The following is an 18,278-nucleotide window of genomic DNA, read 5'->3' as shown; positions in this document are numbered from 1 at the left end:
TGGGAAATCCAACTGTATTGTTTTGAGTTTAGGTCTCATATTCAGTAGTCTTGGCTAATTCATCCTATGCAGGTTGGATGCTATATTCAATTAGACTCAGGTGATTTAGTCAATAGTTAGGGGTGGCCATGGGTATAAGCACTCACTGCCTATTAAATGCTCCCATTGGTGTGTGTCTCAATAGCCTTTGGCAACCAAGCCCAACTCCTGGCCTTCATATTTGGCATAGCTACTAAACCTGACAGGACTATTTCTACTGACAGGAGAAGGGGCGAAGGTGGGTTACCGGCACTTTAAAGCCTGTCGCTTTGGGCAGATGGGGCTCTTCAGTCATGGTTGGTAGTGCACCTAGGAGAAGGAAAACTCTGAACACTGCTTTGTGGCTGTGCCTATTCATGGAGAAAGCTTTGGGAGTAAACCACGAGGAAAAATCTGGAGCTGGAGCATCTAAGGCAGCCCTACATTGAGTTCAGTGCTGACTGGCAACTCCTGTGATGCCACTGATGCCAAATTATATCGGTCTCTGCAGTTCCTTTTGATTTATCAGCTGCATGGAGAAGGGAAGCCTGATACATAGGCAACAGCTTATTCTCCATATCCTACTACCCAGCCTTGTGTACTGGCTTGCATATCACATAGAACGCTGGCATGTATCATCCATGGTGGGCCTCAATTCAGCGGCATTGAAGTAATTCTTTTAAGATGTATGTCATTTATTCTGTAGAGTTCAAGTATGGTATTCTGTGGTGTTTGAGTAATTCATGCTGTAAAGATCAGTACTGGGAGTTTGTTGCCCTCATTTAATTAATTCTACACCATCCAAACATCACAACACACATGAAATGCTGCTGTAACTCAGCAGGCCAGGCAGTATCTATGGAAAAAAGTTAGCATGTCCTGTTGAAGGGTCTTGGCCCAAAACATCGACTGTTTACTCTTTTTCCATAGATGCTGCCTGGCCTGCTGAGTTTCTCCAGCATTTTGTGTGTGTTGCTCGGATTTCCAGCATCTCTTGTTTGTGTCCAAATACCACATTCCGCAGGATTCAAGTAATTCATTCTGACACACTTCTAATTTGTAGGGTGTGAATAACTTGCTCTTTAATTTTGGGTTTCATATTCTGTAGCACCCATTTATTCTGTGGAGTTTGGGAAATTCATTCTGCCTTGTTTAGGTCACTCATTCTCCAGCATTCAGTTTGCTTGGCTGGTAAGGGGTGGATGCTGCATTCTGTTGTACTCGGGTAATGAGTTTAATCCATAATCCTCAGGTGATCGTGTTGTAATACTCAGGTAAGCCATTCTCTACTGCTCAGGTAATTTATGCTAAGGTACGCAGGTAAAGTATTCTCCAACACAGTTCAATCAATCTGCATTGCTTAAGAAATTCAGTCTTCATTGATTGGGTAATTCATATTGTAGATTTTGGGTGTCATATTTTCTGGCATTTGGCTGATATATTTTTCTATTGCCTGGTTAATTCACTTAGTGGTTATATAGTTTCCAGTGTTCAGGTAATTTGTTCTGAAGTATTTGAGTAATACATTCCTTAGGACTAGAGTAAATCATTCAGTAATGCATGGATAATTCCTCTGAAGAATTCAGGTATTGTACTCTGCAGTGCTATAGCTATGCATTTTGTAGCATTCAGGTAATGTAATTTGGATATTTTGGGTTTCATACACAATGCCCACAAGTAATTCAGCCTCTACAAATAAACTCTTCTTGGGCTTCCAGCCAGGTACAGGTATCAATTTTAACCAACATTTCGGTGATGAACTCTGTCACCTTCATCATGGAAGATGCCTGGTCATATCTAGTCCAGTGGCATTTATACACCTGTTATCCATCACTCCTGATTGGTTAGTCCTCACCCAATCAAGTTTCCACTGTCGTATATATAGCTTTCCACTGTACTATATATATAGTTTTGTTGCCTCAAAACAACAAATTTCATGACACGTGGCAGTGATATTAAATCTGATTCTGATAGCATAAGGATAGTTTCCACTTGGGTGAATCATTTTCCAGGTAATTCATCTTTTAGTGGGAGAGTATTATGTTGTATCGAACAAGGTCAATTCATTCTATAGTGTCCAGGTAATACCTTAGTGAAAGGTGGGTATCATGTTCTGTTGTGCTTGCAAAATTTATTTTCTAGCATTTTAACTAATTAATTGCAGAGATTTGGATAATGTGTTCTTTAATGGATGGGCAATTCATTCTCTGGCTCTCGGTTAATTCCATTCTACAGTTCTTGGATAATTTGTTCTATTGCACTTGGGATATGCATTCAGTAGAGGATGGGTATTGTATTCTATAGAAGAGGAGCAATTCTTTCTCCACCTCTCAGTTAACTCATCCTCTAGAACCTGGTAATTTGTTTTGTAGTAAGTGATTAATTCAGTCTCTTACCTTGGAGCAGTTGATTCTGTAATATATCGGTAATTCATTCTCCACTACTTGAATGTTGTAGAGCATGAGAAATTCATTCTCTGGAGCAAGTGATTTATTCTGTGACTTGGTTTATTCATTCTGCAATGCTTAACTAATTCACTTTGCAGATTTTGGGTATTCTGTAGTGGTCAGGAAATCATTCTCTGGACTTTGTAACCCAAGATGTGCCATTTGGGGATATCATTCCCTCAGGAAATTGCTCAGAAAATAATATTCTGTCATACAGGGTAATTCATTCTCCAGTCCCCAGTTAAGATTCTTCGCATATGATGATTGGGTTGTTTCTTCTGTTGTATTCTAAAAGTCATTCTGTAGTACTTCGGGAAATTATTTCCTAGTACTTGGTAATGCATTCTGTGGCACCCAGGAAATTTATTCTGTTTGGTTGGGGTATCAGATTCTGTAGCATTTGAGATATTATTCATATTATGTGTAGTTAATTCATTCTTGAGGTTCAGCTTTTGTGTTCTCTAGCATTCTGGTAATTAGTTCTTGAGCACTCGCATCATTCATTCCACGGTGTTTGGTAATTTACTCTGTAGTACTTGTGTAATTCATTGTGCAGACTTCTGGTAATTTTACCGAGTTTGGGTTTGATTATCTGTGCTTTGGTAATCCATTCTGTCACACTTGATACTTGTTCAGGATGCTCATTCTGTACAGTGTGAGTTTAGTACTCCATAGAATATGAGTAATTCACTCTCTCATATTCAATTAGCTTTGGTGCTTGGTTCAGTAGTACTTTGGTAATTCATTCTCCAACACTTAGATGTTCAAACATAGTGCTTGGCTTCTCCATCATATGGTGCTCAAGACAATCATCCTGAGGTACCATGGTATTTAATTCATGAACAATTGAGCAAATTCAGTTAACTTTGTAGCTTTTCTGTGGTACGTGGATAATTTATGTTTTTGCTGTAGAATTTGGGTGACTTCTCTAGTGCTTAGTTAATGAATTCTTCAAGTTCTAAAGGATAAATTATCTAAGACTTGGTTAATCATTCATTAGTACTTGGGCATTTGGTTAATTGATTATGTAGCATTTCAGTGGTTCATTCTCTTGAACTCCGGTAGTGCATTTTCCAGTCATTTTGCAGAACTCAAAAGTTTGCAGTCCTGCATTACAATAATTCATTCTTTAATACTTTGATCAGCTGTGAATATATTCGGTAGCATAGTACGTTAGCACAATGGGGTTCAATTCCCGCTGCTGCCAATTAGAAGTTTGTATGTTTTCCCCATGACCACGTGGGTTTCCTTCGGGTACTCTGGTTTCTTCCCACATTCCAAAGACGTACCTGTTGGTAGGTTAATTGGTCATTATAAATTATCCCATAATTAGGCTAGGATTAAACTGGGGGATATCTGGGTGGTATGGCTTCAAGAGCCAGAAGGGCCTATTCTGGGCTGTAGCTCAATAAATAAATAAATATTGATTAGGAGGGCTGGCTTGATGGGCGGATGATCTTCCCCCACTCCTCTTGGGTTTTTGTGTATTTGGGTAATTCCTTCTGAGGTACTTGAGTATTTCATTTGATGGTGCTTATGTGACTCGTGCTGCATTTCTCATATAAATAACTTTTTATTGCCTATGCAACTTTTATTTTAATTTAATTGTATCTCTAGTCATCAAGTCACTCACTCTTTTATTCATGGATAATTTCTGCTGTGGTCAACAGTTAACTTATTCCCTAGTTCACAGGTGAAGTGCACTCTGTGGCCACTTGGTTAGATATCTCCTCTACCTTACAAAGAGTGGCCACTGAGTGCATGTTCATGGCCTTCTGTTGCTGTCACCTTCCTGACTGCTTGAAACAATCTGGCCAATTACCTCTGGCCATTTTCACCCACAGAACTGCTGCTCACTGGATTTTTTTTCATATTTTGCACCATTCTCTGCAAAATCTAGGGATGATGTCCATGGAGATCAGGTTCTGAGCTACTCAAACCAACTATCATTCCATTGTCAAAGACACTTAGATCATATTTCATCCCCATTCTAATATTTGGTCTGATCAACAACTAGACCACTTGACCATGTCTGCATGCTTTTATGCATTGAGTTGCTGCCATATGATTGGCTGATTAGATATTTGCATTAATGAGCAGCTGTACCTAATAAAGTGGCCACTGAGTGTAGGTGTTGCTTCGGAGATTCTGTGGTGCTATAGTTTCAGACATTTCATTCTATTGTACTTGTGTAAATTGTTCTCTATTGTCCATTCTTTTTAGTTGTAGTGCTGAGTAACAGCAATAGGTTCATTCTTGCTTTAGGAATTGGGTAATTTATTCTGCTGTACTCTGGTAATTCCTTGTGCAGTTCTTGGATAATTAATTCTGTATTGCTTGGTTAATTTAATCCGTAGCATTTAAGTAACTCAATCTGTAATGTTCAGGGAAATTATTCTATTGTGTTCAGTTTACATTGTGTGGTGCTTTAGCAATTCATTTGGGATGCACTTAGAAAGTTTTGACTGTAGTACTTGGACATTTCATTCTGAGTAGTGAGTTTCATTGGTAACAAAGTCTACCACTCAAATTATTCCTTCTGGAGTAGTTGGCTAATGTATTCCATATTTCTGGGGAAATTCCATTTGCACTGCTTTGATAATTCAATCTGTAGTGCTCAGGTCGTTTCTACTGTAATGCTTAGCTGCATTGTTCAAATAACCACCTGCAGTTCTGTGCTTCACACACAAAATGCTGGAGGAAGTTGGCAGGCCAGGCAGCATCTATAGAAAAGAGTGAACAGTCAATGTTTCTGGCTGCGACTCTTCATCAGAACTGGAGGAAAAAGATGAGGTCAGAATAAGAGGTGAGGGGAGGGAAAGAAGAAATAAGGTAGTAGGTGATAGGTGAAACCGGGAGGGAGGGCATGGTAGAGCTGAAATAAAGAGCTGGGAAGTCGATTGGTGAAAGATAAAAGGCTGGAGAAGGGGAAATTGGATAGGAGAGGACAGAAGGCCATGGAAGTAAGGGAAGGAGAGGAGCACCAGAGGGAGGTGAGGGGCAGGTAAAGAGGTAAACTGAGAGAGGGAAGTGGGAGTGGGGAATGGTAAGGGGTGGTGCATTACTGGAAGCTTGAGAAACTGATGATCATGGCATCAGGTTGGAGGCTACCCAGATGGAATATAAGATGTGGCTCTTCCATCCTGTGCGTGGCCTCATTGCAGCAGTAGAGGAGGCCATGGACTGAGCTGTTAGAATGGGAATGGCAAGTAGAATTACTTTCTGTTCCCATTCTGATATTTCCCAGTGGCCACCCATTTTAATTCCATTCCCATTCTCATTCCAACATGTCAGTCCATGGCCTCCCCTCCTCTACACAGACGGGAGGAGCAACATCATATATTCCGCCTGGGTAGCGTCCAACCTGATGGCATGAACAATGACTTCTTGAACTTCTGGTAATGGCCCTACCCCCCACCATTTCCGTTTCCCTCTGTCACCTTATTTACTTAGCTGCCCATCACCTCCCTGTGGTGGTGCTCCTCCTCCTTCCTTTCTTCCATGGCCTTCTGCCCTCTCCGATCAGACTCCCCCTTCTCCAGCCCTTTACCTCTTTCACCAATCAAATTCCCAGCTCTTTACCACACCCCTCCCCCCCACGCTGGATTCAGCTATCACCTACTACTTTGTATTTATTCCTCCCCTCCCCCACCTTCTTACTCTTTCTCATCTTTCTTTTCCTCCAGTCCTGATGAAGGGTCTCAGTCTGAAATGCTGCCTGTTTACTCTTTTCCATAGATGCTGTCTGACCTGCTGAGTTCTTCCAGCATTTTGTGTGTGTTCCTTGGATTTCCAGCATCTGCAGATTTTCTCTTGTTTGTAGTCCTCTGCTTCTCTGACGCACAAGTATCTCATTTGGTAATGTTCAGATCTCTGAGTCATTTGTACTTGACTAACTCATTTTGTACATCTCACGTAAATAACTCTATACTGTTTAGATATCTTATTCTATTGCACACAGATGATTTGTCCAGCTTTTTCCATCTCTAGTACTTAAACTAATTGTTCTTCATTGTTCCATAAACGTAGTCCGTGCTTTTAAAGTATTTGTTCTTTAATGCTTGGGTAATTCACCTCATAGTCCTTGGTTACTGGTTGCTTTGTGTGCTGGTATTTCCCTCATTAGTGAACAGGTAGACCCTTCCTTCATGATCATGCTTAACTAACTCGATTTTTGGTTCATGGGTAATTCAATCTGCCGTGCCCAAATTGCTCAATCAGTATGCCTGGGCAAATCAGACTTCTGGGTTGCATTGCATTCAGAAGCTTTTTAATGTTGTGCTTGGAAATGTGAGGAGTTTGAATAAATTTCTACTTCTGGTACCGCTTGTGTATTTTATTCTATAGTATTCATTACTTCTGTAGTTGTCAGAATTTTTTTCATTCAGTAGTGTATAGGACATTTATTCTTTGTGCTTGGGTGACTTTATTTTCCATGTCTGGATAATTCTTTTTGCAATGCTTACAATAAATTCTTTCTAATTACTTGGGCTACTTCAAATGCCATCCTTAAATAACTGATTTTCCATTACTCAGGTAATCTATACTATGGTACTTCTGTAATTTACTCATTAATATATTCCATAGTGCTCCTATATTTCATCCTGTATACTCCTCTGTAGCTCATGTAACTCAGTATGTACTGTTTTGGAAATACATTTCTGAATGTTCTGCTAAGTTATTTCCTAAAATTCAGTTGAATCTCCTAAACTGTTGAGGGAATCCTACCAAGAATCATAAAGTCAGTGCACTGCATCCATGCCAACCTTTTTGCTCATTTACATTAATTCCATTTACCCACATGAAAGCTACACTCAGTGGCTACTTTATTAGGTACACCTGTATACCTCATTAATGCAAAATCTTATCAGCCAAACGTGTGGCAGAGGTTTAATTGTTGTTCAGTCCAAAAATCAGAATGGGGGAGGAAATGTGAGCTAAGTGACTTTGACCATGGAATGATTTTTGGTGTCAGATGGGGTAGTTAGAGTATCTTAGAACCTGCTGATCTCATAGAGTTACAGTATCACAGAGAAATACAGCCCAGCCTTCGGCCAATCTAGTCCATGTTGAAAACATTTAACCTGCCGACTCCCATCGATCTGCACCAGGACCATAGCCCTCCAGACTCCTACCGTCTATGTATCTATCCAAACGTCTGTTCAATGCTGAATTTAAGCTTGCATGCGCTGGCAGCTCATTCCACACTCCCATGATGCTGTAAGTGAAGTTCCCCCTCATTTTCTCCTTAAACTTTGCATCTTTCACCCTTAACCTATGACCTCTGGTTGCAGTCCCACTCAACCTCAGTGGAAAAAGCCTGCTTGTAATTACTTTATCTATCCCTATCATAATTTTGTATACCTCTATAAAATCTCCTCTCAATTTTCTACACTCTAAGCAATAAAGTACTAACCTATTCAATCTTTCCTTATAACTTAGGCTCTCCAGACCCAACAACATCCTTGCAAATCTTCTCTGTACTCTTTCAACCTTATTTATGTCTTTCCTGTAGGTAGGTGACCAAAATTGCACACAATATTCCAAATTAGGCCTCACTGATATCTTATACAAGAGAAAACATATTATATCTGTACTCAATACATTGATTTATGAAGGCCAATGTGCCAAAAGCTTTCTTTATGACCCTATCTATCTGTGACACCACTTTCAATGAATTATGGACCTATATTCCTAGATCACTTTATCCTACCACACTCCCCAGTGCATTACCATTCACTATGTTATACCTACCCTGGTTGGTCCTGCCGAAGTACAACAGCTTGAACTTGCCTGCATGAAATTCTGCCTACACACATAAAAGTTGCAGATGAACGCAGCAGACCAGGCAGCATCTCTAGGAAGAGGTACAGTCGACATTTCGGGTCGAGACCCTTTGTCAGGACTAACTGAAAGAAGAGCTAGTAAGACATTTGAGAAGGGGAGGGGGAGATCTGAAATGATGGGAGAAGATAGGAGGGGGAGGGATGGAGCCAAGAGCTGGACAGTTGATTGGCAAAAGGGGTATGAGAGGATCATGGGACGGGAGGCCTAGGGAAAAAGAAAAAGGAGAAGGGGGAAGCCCAGAGGATGGGCAAGGAGTATAGCGAGAGGGACAGAGGGAGAAAAAGGAGAGAGAGAGAAAATGAATACATATATATATAAAAAACAGATGGGGTACTTTTGCCTTGTCAGGCCCTGAGGATGCATCTACCCTAATTTGCCTCAGGATAGGAAATACCTCCTCCTCAGTAATCTGTACAGGGCCCTTAAATTTGATGCCACTTTGCAGAACTTCTATAGACTCTGTGCCCATTTCCTGAGTAAATACAAATGTAAAAATATTATTTATGATCTCCCCATCTGTTTTGGCTCCACACAGAGATTACCATTCTTATCTTCCAGGGGACCAATTTTGTCTCTTGTAATCCTTTTGTTCTTAACATATCTGTCGAATGTCTTGGGATTCTCCTTCACAACGTCTGCTAGGAACAACTTCATGCCTTTTTAGCCCTCCTGATCTTTTTTTTTTAAAGTGTTCTCTTGCATTTCTTATAGTCCATAAGCACCTCATTTATTCCTACCTGCCTAATCCTACTATGCACTTCCTTTTTCCTTTTGACCAGGGTCTCAATATCTCTTGAAAACTAAAGTTCCCAGCACTTGTTATGTTTACCTTTTATTCTGACAGGCACAAACAAGCTTTGCACTATCAAAATTCCACATGTGAAGCCCTTCCACTTACAAGTGCACCTTTGCCAGAAAACAGCCTGTCCCAATCCACACTTGCCAGATCCTTTCTGATACCATCAAAATAGTTACCTCCTGTATATTCTTCTATGGTGCCTGTCTAAATGTCTCTAAGACACTGACTCCATTACCTCTGGTGGCAGAATGTTCGATCACTTTCTGTGTTTTCTTTTTATAAATCGTTGTTCAATTCCTCTTTAAAGCTCCTTTCACACACACATTTATGCATTCTTGGTTTTGACATTCACAAATGGGATACCGATTCTAACTGTCAACTGTATCTTTGCCTCCTTTAATTTTATATATCTCACTCAGGTCATCCCTCAGCCTCTTTTACTCCAGAGAAAACAAGCCCATTCTGTCCAAACTCTCACAATAAACAGAATCTTCATATGCAAGGCACCTCCGTTGCACCCAGGGCACTTCTACCTGTAATGCTTGGGGGTTTCTGAGTGCAGTGCTTATGTGATTCCTATTATAGCGCTCTGATAGCAACTACTTTGGTGTTTATGTAATTCCTACTGCGGTACTTGGATTACCCACTCAGTAGGAAGGTCATGACTGAACTGGAGACGATGCAGGGAAGATTCACCAGGATGTTGACTGGGATGGAGTTTTCCAATTATGAGGGGAGATTGGGGTGAATGAGACTGTAAAGGGACATCATAGAGGAATATAAAACAATGGAGGAAGAGGGGGGAGATAGAAGAAACATTTTTACCAGAAGGAGTATTTAAAATTAGAGGGCACACATTTATGGTAAGAGGTTTAAACAGGATCTTAGGATGAATCTTTTCAACCAGAATCAGTTGGAATCTGGAAAGCAGTGCCTGAAGGGGTGGTGAAGACAGATACTCTCAGAAAACTTAAGAATTATAAATCACTAGTGCATGTAAGATGATGGACCAAGTGCTTAAAATTGGATTAATACAGCTACGTTTATGATGGTTATCATGGATACGTTGGCCAAAGGATCTGCTCCAAAGTGGAGTGGAAGGGATGGGATAAGACTATATTTTTGTCTCGCTGCCATAGTTGGATGTATCAGCAAGGGAGATGAGGTCGAGTACAGGGCTACGGTAGGAAACTTTGTCACATGGTGTGAGCAGAATTATCTGCAGCTTAATGTGAAAAAGACTAAGGAGCTGGTGGTAGACCTGAGGAGAGCTAAGGTACCGGTGACCCCTGTTTTCATCCAGGGGGGTCAGGGTGGACATGGTGGAGGATTACAAATACCTGGGGATATGTATTGACAATAAACTGGACTGGTCAAAGAACACCGAGGCTGTCTACAAGAAGGGTCAGAGCCGTCTCTATTTCCTGAGGGGACTGAGGTCCTTTAACATCTGCCAGACGATGCTGAGGATGTTCTACAAGTCTGTGGTGGCCAGTGCTCTCATGTTTGCTGTTGTGTGCTGGGGCAGCAGGCTGAGGGTAGCAGACACCAACAACCTTATTCATAAGGCCAGTGATGTTGTAGGGATGGAACTGGACTCTGTCACGGTGGTGTCTGAAAAGAGGATGCAGTCTAAGTTGCATGCCATCTTGGTCAATGTCTCCCATCCACTACATAATGTACTGGTTGGGCACAGGAGTACATTCAGCCAGAGACTCATTCCACCGAGATGCAGCACAGAGCGTCATAGGAAGTCATTCCTGCCTGTGGCCATCAAACTTTACAACTCCTCCCTTGGAGGGTCAGACACCCTGAGCCGATAGGCTGGCCCTGGACTTATTTCATAATTTACTGGCATAACTTACATATTACTATTTAACTATTTATGGTTCTATTACTATTTATTATTTATGGTGCAACTGTAACGAAAACCAATTTCCCCCTGGGATCAATAAAGTATGACTATGTCTATGACTAAATTATGTTGTGGCATTAGAAGTATCTGATAAAGAAATTTTAAGCAAAAGTCTACTTGTTTTGACTTTTCTACTGACCTCCATCTAGATAGCCTTTTAACTTGGAGGATTTGTGTTTCTCTGAGTACACATCCTTTCTTCTGCATTCCGTCAATTTGTTCCACTTCTTTTCCGCACTTCTAAAAGAGATTCACAGTGTACCTCTGGAATGAAAAACAAAGTAAATGTAATAGCCAAAGCTTGTTTAGATGGGTGGGTGGCATTGCGGCACAGAGAGTAGTAAGATTGCTTTCAAGTGTCAGCGATCATCAGTTGGGGTGCCAGTTTCATCTCTGTCTGTAAGGAGTTTGTACATTCTCCCCATGATGGACTGGGTTTACTCCTGTTTCTCTCATTTCCTCCTGCATTCCAAGGTTGTACAGTTGGGGTTAGTAAGTTGTGGCCATGCCATTTTGATGCTATTAAGTGTGGTGATACCTGTGGCTGCCCCGACGAAATTCCTCACATTTCACTGTTTGTTTCAATATTTTGATGCATACATGATAAAGCTAATCTTTGAATGGATATCATCTTTGAATCTTTTAATGCCTTATAAGAATAGGTTGAGTTAACTTGGCCTTTTCTCCTTGGAGTGACGGAGGATGAGAGGTGACCCGATAGAGGTGTATAAGATGAGAGGAATTGACTGTGTGGATAGCCAGAGGCTTTTTCCCAGGGCTGAAATGGCCAACATGAGGGGGCACAGTTTTAAGGTGCTTGGAAGTAGGTACAAGGAGGATGTCAGAGGTAAGTTTTTTTTTCACACATACAGTGGTGAGTGCATGGAGTGCACTGGCAGCAACGGTGGTGGAGGCAGATACAGTAGGATCTTTTAAGAGACTCTTGGATAGGTACCTGGAGCTTAAAATAGAGGGCTATACCATAGGGAAATTCTAGGCAGTCTCTAGAGTAGGTTACACGGTCGGCACAACATTGTGGGCTGAAGGGCCTGTAATGTGCTGTAGATTTCTATGTTCTGTGTTTCTATGTTTTTTTACAGATGAAAAAATAACTTGTGTAACAAAATCCCTGTGCTGCAGGAAGTAAAATAAGCCCACAATTCTCTAGACAGGAGCCACACATGATAGTTGAAATGTCTAAGACTAACTTCTACCGATGATCCTTTGTTGATAGGAAGAAAAAGTTATTGAAAAGTGAAATAAAAACAAAAATTGCAGACACTGGAAATTATATCTAAATCAGAAAATGTTGGGACTACTCAGGAGGAAGCATTTGTGAAACGAGAAGCTGGAGGACTAAAATTTCTTTTTCCACAAATGCTGTCTGATCAACTGAGCACTTCCAGTATTTTCTGTTTCTATAGCAACATTTGCTGTTGGGTAAGAGGGATGTAAAATTGATTTGATGTGCCCATACCCATGACTCATCTGCTGCTCCAGATGGGAGCTCTGTATTCAAGAATACCTAAACAGGCTGATCAGTGCGAGGAGCAATTTTATTGCAGTCGTCAGCTCATTCAAAATAAATAAATGAGCAACTACATTAAACAGGTGAGAGTTTATTACTATTGAACCAATAATTAATGTAAGCTTAACTACTTGTATTTTTGTTCACTTCATTCATCGACATAAAATAATTAACATAAAGCAAAGCATTTCATAGCAAAGTAATTTGCTCAGAATTACCAATCACAGATTTTTGTTTGGGGAACAGATTGTAAACTAATTAATTTACTATGCATGTGGATAAAAATTATCAAGCAAGAGTGTCAAGATACAAAGTGGATAATTAACTTATTGAATTGTGGAACTGGTGCTACCTTTAAGCATTAAAGAGACGAGACTCCAGTGATGTATAAAATGAAGAGGAATTTGAAGTTGTTTATTAATAGTTATGTGGCTTTATTTCTTTGTGGAATGTGGTAAGCAAAAGCCTTCGGAGAGTTGACTGCTACCAGTTGAATTTGCAGAGGGATAGAAAGATCAACAGCAAATTATAGCATCATATGATTTTCTGGAATTATTGCTTTAGGACAATAATTACTTTGACAGATAAATAAGGAAAGCACATTACAGCTGCAAGAAATTGTCACATTCTGTAGCTTCCAGGCCTTAATTTGTCTTTGCATTTTCCTCAGAAACAGCACACTTCCTACCTACACTATATCTTATCTGTGATCAACCAATCCTTGAGCACATAAGATGACAACATGGTCCAAAAAATACACCAGTCCATCCTTGAGTTCCCTTTTATAGTGTGTCAACACAAAACTATCATCAGCATCCTCAGACTGGTTCAGCTCCCCAGGCCTGGAGCCTGCTAAAGGCCGAGTTCTGATTAGATAGTCTTTAACCAATCAGGATGCAGCTTTTTTAAGCACCGCAATTCTGAAAGGCTGAGTTGCCATAAAGGCATCGAGTTTTACAGTATGCAGTCAGGGCCTTTGGCTCAACGTGTCCATGCTGACTGTGAGTAAGTCTCATTTGCTTGTGTTTTGCTCATCGCTATCTAAACCTCTCCTAGCGAGGTACTGAAATGCATAGATGGCTTTTACATGTTGCAAATGTTCCACTACTTCTGGCAGATCATTCCAAATATGCAACACTTTTGCATGAAGGAGCTGCCCCTGATGTCCTTTATAAACTCGTTTCTGATTTGAGATGGTGATCTTTCCATGCTTCATCGGCATTTAATGGATATATGTTGTCTTTCAGAGTCTAGAAAGCAATTCTATAATTTATTATTAGACAAACAAACCTTACTATTTCTAGTGAAAGTAATTTTGGATCTCACAAATATTCCCCTAAAAGCTCTTATGTCAATCAAGGCCAGTGCAGACATCACAGCAAAGGACCAGCAGCAGGGGATTAGAATCTGTTTGTGCCCATAAATCAGGAAATTCTATTTGTTAGTCTTTAGCAGTTACAGTAGAAACTATGCAATTTACTCTCTAGAGTTTTAAATAGATGAAATCAACACCTAATGACCCAAGTTGAGGAGTCATCAATCAGTGACTCAGAATCAGGATTATTGTCACTGATACATGTTATGAAATTCGTTATTTTGCAGCAGCAGTGCAATATATCAAATATATTCTATAAATTACAATAAATACGTATTTAAGTAGTGAAAAAAGAGCAAAAAGGTGAGGTGACTTTCATGGGTTTATTACCCATTTAGAAATTGGATGGTGGAGGGGAAGAAGCTGTTCCCACAATGTTGAGTGTGTATCTTCAGGCTCCTATACCCCCTGATTTGATGGTAGTCATAAGAAGAAGGCATATCCTGGGTGGTGGGGGTTCTTAATATGGATGCTGCCTTTTGTGGCATCAAATTTTAAAGGTTTCCTTGATTGTGGAGAGGGTAGTGCTCATCATGACACTGTATTAGCTTATGCAGCAACTGTGCGGTGGCCCCTCTACATCAGACAGTGTTGCAACCATTTAGGATGCTTTCACAGTACATCTGTAGAAGGGTATATGTTTAATCTCAGCTCTGAGAATTTTCAGATTATAATCCACGATGTCCTATCAGTACAATAGTGAGGAGATGCTGTTGTAATTTGTAATATAAATTAGACAAAGTCCACTGTAATTTTTCTAGTGGACATGTCTATGTCGGAATCAGAATCAGGTTTATTATCACTGGCATGTGAAGTGAAATTTGTTAACTTAGCAGCAGCAGTTCAATGCAATACAAAATCTAGCAGAGAGAAAATAAAATAAATAAATCAATTGCATATATTGAATAGATTTTTAAAAGTGCAAAAACAAAAATACTGCATATTTTTAAAAAAAGTGAGGTAGTGTCCAATGCTTCAATGTCCATTTAGGAATCGAATGGCAGAGGGGAAGAAGCTGTTCCTGAATCGCAGAGTGTGCGCCTTTAGGCTTCTGTACCTCCTAACTGATGGTAACAGTGAGAAAAGGGCATGCCCTGGGTGCTGGAGGTCCTTAATCATGGATGCTGCCTTTCTGAGACACTGCTCCCTAAAGATGTCCTGGGTACCTTGTAGGCTAGTGCCCAAGATGGATCTGACTAGATTTACAACCTTCTGCAGCTTCTTTTGGTCCTGTGCAATAGCACCTCCATACCAGACAGTGATGCAGCCTGTCAGAATGCTCTCCACAGTATAACTATAGAAGTTTTTGAGTGTATTTGTTGACATGCCAAATCTCTTCAAACTCCTAATAAAGTATAGTTGCTGTCTTGCATTCTTTATAACTACATTGGTATGTTGGGACCAGGTTAAATCCCCAGAGATCTTGACACCCAGGAACTTGAAGCTGCTCACTCTCTCCACTTCTGATCCCTCTATCAGGATTGGTATGTGTTCCTTGGTCTTACCCTTCCTGAAGTCCACAATCAGCTCTTTCGTCTTTCTGACGTTGTGTGTCAGGTTGTTACTGCGGCACCATTCCACTAGTTGGCATATCACACTCCTGTAAGCCCTCTCATCACCACCTGAGATTCTACCAACAATGGTCGTATCGTCAGCAAATTTACTGATAGTATTTGAGCTATGCCTAGCCACACAGTGATGTGTATATTGAGAGCAGAGCAGTGAGCAAAAAACACACCCGAGGTGTCACCAGTGTTGATCGTCAGCGAGGAAGATATGTTATCACCAATCCACACAGATTGTGGTCTTCCGGTTAGGACCACGCGTGAGATATCCATTATTTCAGAACAGAGGAAATGAATTATCTCCAGTTTCCCAGTTATTTATTCCATAGTTATATTTTTTTCAAAAATCTTGTTAGGTCATTTTCACCTTGTTGATTGTGAGTCCACAAAAAGCTATCAATGGCAACATATCAAAACAACATGAATGATGTGAGCTACTCTTAGAAAAGAATCTAAGTTTGTTTAAGTTTTTCTGATAAAATGGTGTGCCCAGCCTAGACTCTTTCTGTTAAAATGGGAGTTAGATACAATTAGAAAAGAATAGAGGTGTAGAGTAAAACAGCATGGAAGTAGGCCTTTCGGCCCATCTGGTCCATGCTGACTACAGCATTGTCCCTGATAATATGCAAATTCTTCCCTACATTTTAAAGCACTTTGCAAAACAGCTGTAGTAATAATAATAATAATCATCATTATCATGACCATTATCATATTAATGTGTTCTTTTGGCATAATATCTTTGCCTGAAACCAATCTGGAAAATGTAGAAAGAAAAATAGGGACTGAAATGACAAATTTCAGAAAATATTATGTACGCTCGAACACACTTAGATTAGCACTGGGAAGAGGCTTAACAGACATTAAAAATCCACACAACAATCAGATAAATCTTCTAAGAATACACTTTCACCAATGAAAACAGGATTCAGCACTCCTTGCGAGCATATGCAATTCTGATAAGAATTCTCATCACTAAACTTAAATGAGACCACAATTCAGAAAAACGAAGAGGTTATCAGTATTGAAGAAAAAGTTATAGAATGGAAGAGTATGACCCTCTATGGAAGACGTCTCCACAATCTGAACAGACTAGAACAGAATCAGAATCAGGTTTATTATCACTGACATGTGTCATGAAATGTGATAACTTAGCAGCAGCAGTTCAATACAATACATAATATAGAAGAGAGAAAAAAAACTAAATAAAATAATAAGTAAATCAATTACAGTATATGTATATTGAACAGATAAAAATCGTGCAAAAACAGAAATAATATATATTAAAAAAGTGAGATAGTGTTCAAGGGTTCGATGTCCATTTATGAATCGGATGGCAGAGGGGAAGAAGCTGTTCCTGAATCGCTGAGTGTGTGCCTTCAGGCTTCTGTACCTCCTACCTGATGGTAACAGTGAGGAAAGGGCATGCTCTGGGTGCTGGAGGTCCTTTATAATGGATGTGGCCTTTCTGAGACACCACTCCCTAAAGGTGTCCTGGGTACTTTGTAGACTAGTACCCAAGATGGAGCTGACTAAATTTACAATCCTCTGCAGTTGCTTTTGGTCCTGTGTAGTAGCCCCCCCCCCCCAACACCAGACAGTGATGTAGCCTGTCGACAAGGAAACGTCAAACGCCTGGTTGGAGACCTCTTCCCAGAAACAAAAGGATTCCTTGCAGCAATTCAGGACCAGGTGGTTAACACAAAAATGATCAAAATTGCATAATAAAAGACCAACAAATTCAAGATGATAAATGTAGAAAATGCCGAGAAAAAACAGAAACAATCCAACACATTACATGATCCTATAGTAGTTTCACACGATTACTTACACAGACACAATCTAGTGGCAAACATCGTTCATCAAACACTTGCTTTAAAATACAAACGCATAAATGAGATCAACCCTTAATATAAATACAAGCCTGATTCAGTTTTAGAATCAGAATACAACAAATTATATTATAACTGATCTGTTATTACAGACAGGACAATCCACAATAGCCATTCGGATATAATAATACAGGATAAACAAGCGAGGACAACTTACTTAATAGATACAGCCATTCCAAACATACATAATTTACAGAAATCAGTAAGTAAAAAACACCAGAAATATGCTGAATTAAAAGAGGAAATTGAAAGACTTTGGAACTTAAGCAAAGTAAACATTGTCCCGATATTCACAATGAATATCATCCCAAAGACACTACACAATAGCATTAAACAATTAGGGCTACACAGCATTATCTATGTAAATCTTCAGAAAACCACAGCACTAAACACACTACAATTCAGAGCAATTTGACTAATGAGTGTGCTTGGCTATACCCGTACCTCAGGTTTTACCAGCTTGAGCTGAGAAAAAAATAAATGGTAAGTCATCTGACTTCAAGATCTTGCAACAAATTATGAGAGTTGCTGAGCAAATCGTCGTGGTCCCTCTCTGCCTTATCCAGCACGTAACCCGGAGGTGCTGCATTCACAGAGCCCTCAGCATTGGCAAGGACCCCTCTGATCCATCCCATAATTTCCCTGACCTCCTACCATCATGCAGAAGACACAGCAGTATAAGAACAATGACTGTTAGGCTGTGAGAATTCTGATCACCCTGCTACCACCTAGTACATTTTTAATCTGTTACTATTATTGTGTTGATATTATATTATGTGCTGTGTGTGATATATGTACTGTGTTTTACTTCTTGGTCAATGAGGAGTATTTTTTTCATTTAGCTGTTAAATGTGTATGGTTGAATAGAGGGATTTCCATTTAGAGAAGAGGAGGA

General features: G+C 40.0%; 1 protein-coding gene across 7 annotated transcripts in view; it reads left to right on the top strand.

The window, feature by feature from the left end:
• Nucleotides 1-18,278, top strand: part of sntg1 (syntrophin, gamma 1) — a 533,050-nt gene that overhangs the window by 231,009 nt on the left and 283,763 nt on the right. The gene's annotated exons all lie outside the window — the stretch shown is intronic.

The sequence above is a fragment of the Mobula birostris genome, chromosome 1, assembly GCF_030028105.1.
Source record: "Mobula birostris isolate sMobBir1 chromosome 1, sMobBir1.hap1, whole genome shotgun sequence".
Taxonomy (NCBI): Eukaryota; Metazoa; Chordata; class Chondrichthyes; order Myliobatiformes; family Myliobatidae; genus Mobula; species Mobula birostris.
Note: the sequence above shows the minus strand (reverse complement) of the source record. Positions and strands in the feature narration are given on the sequence as shown.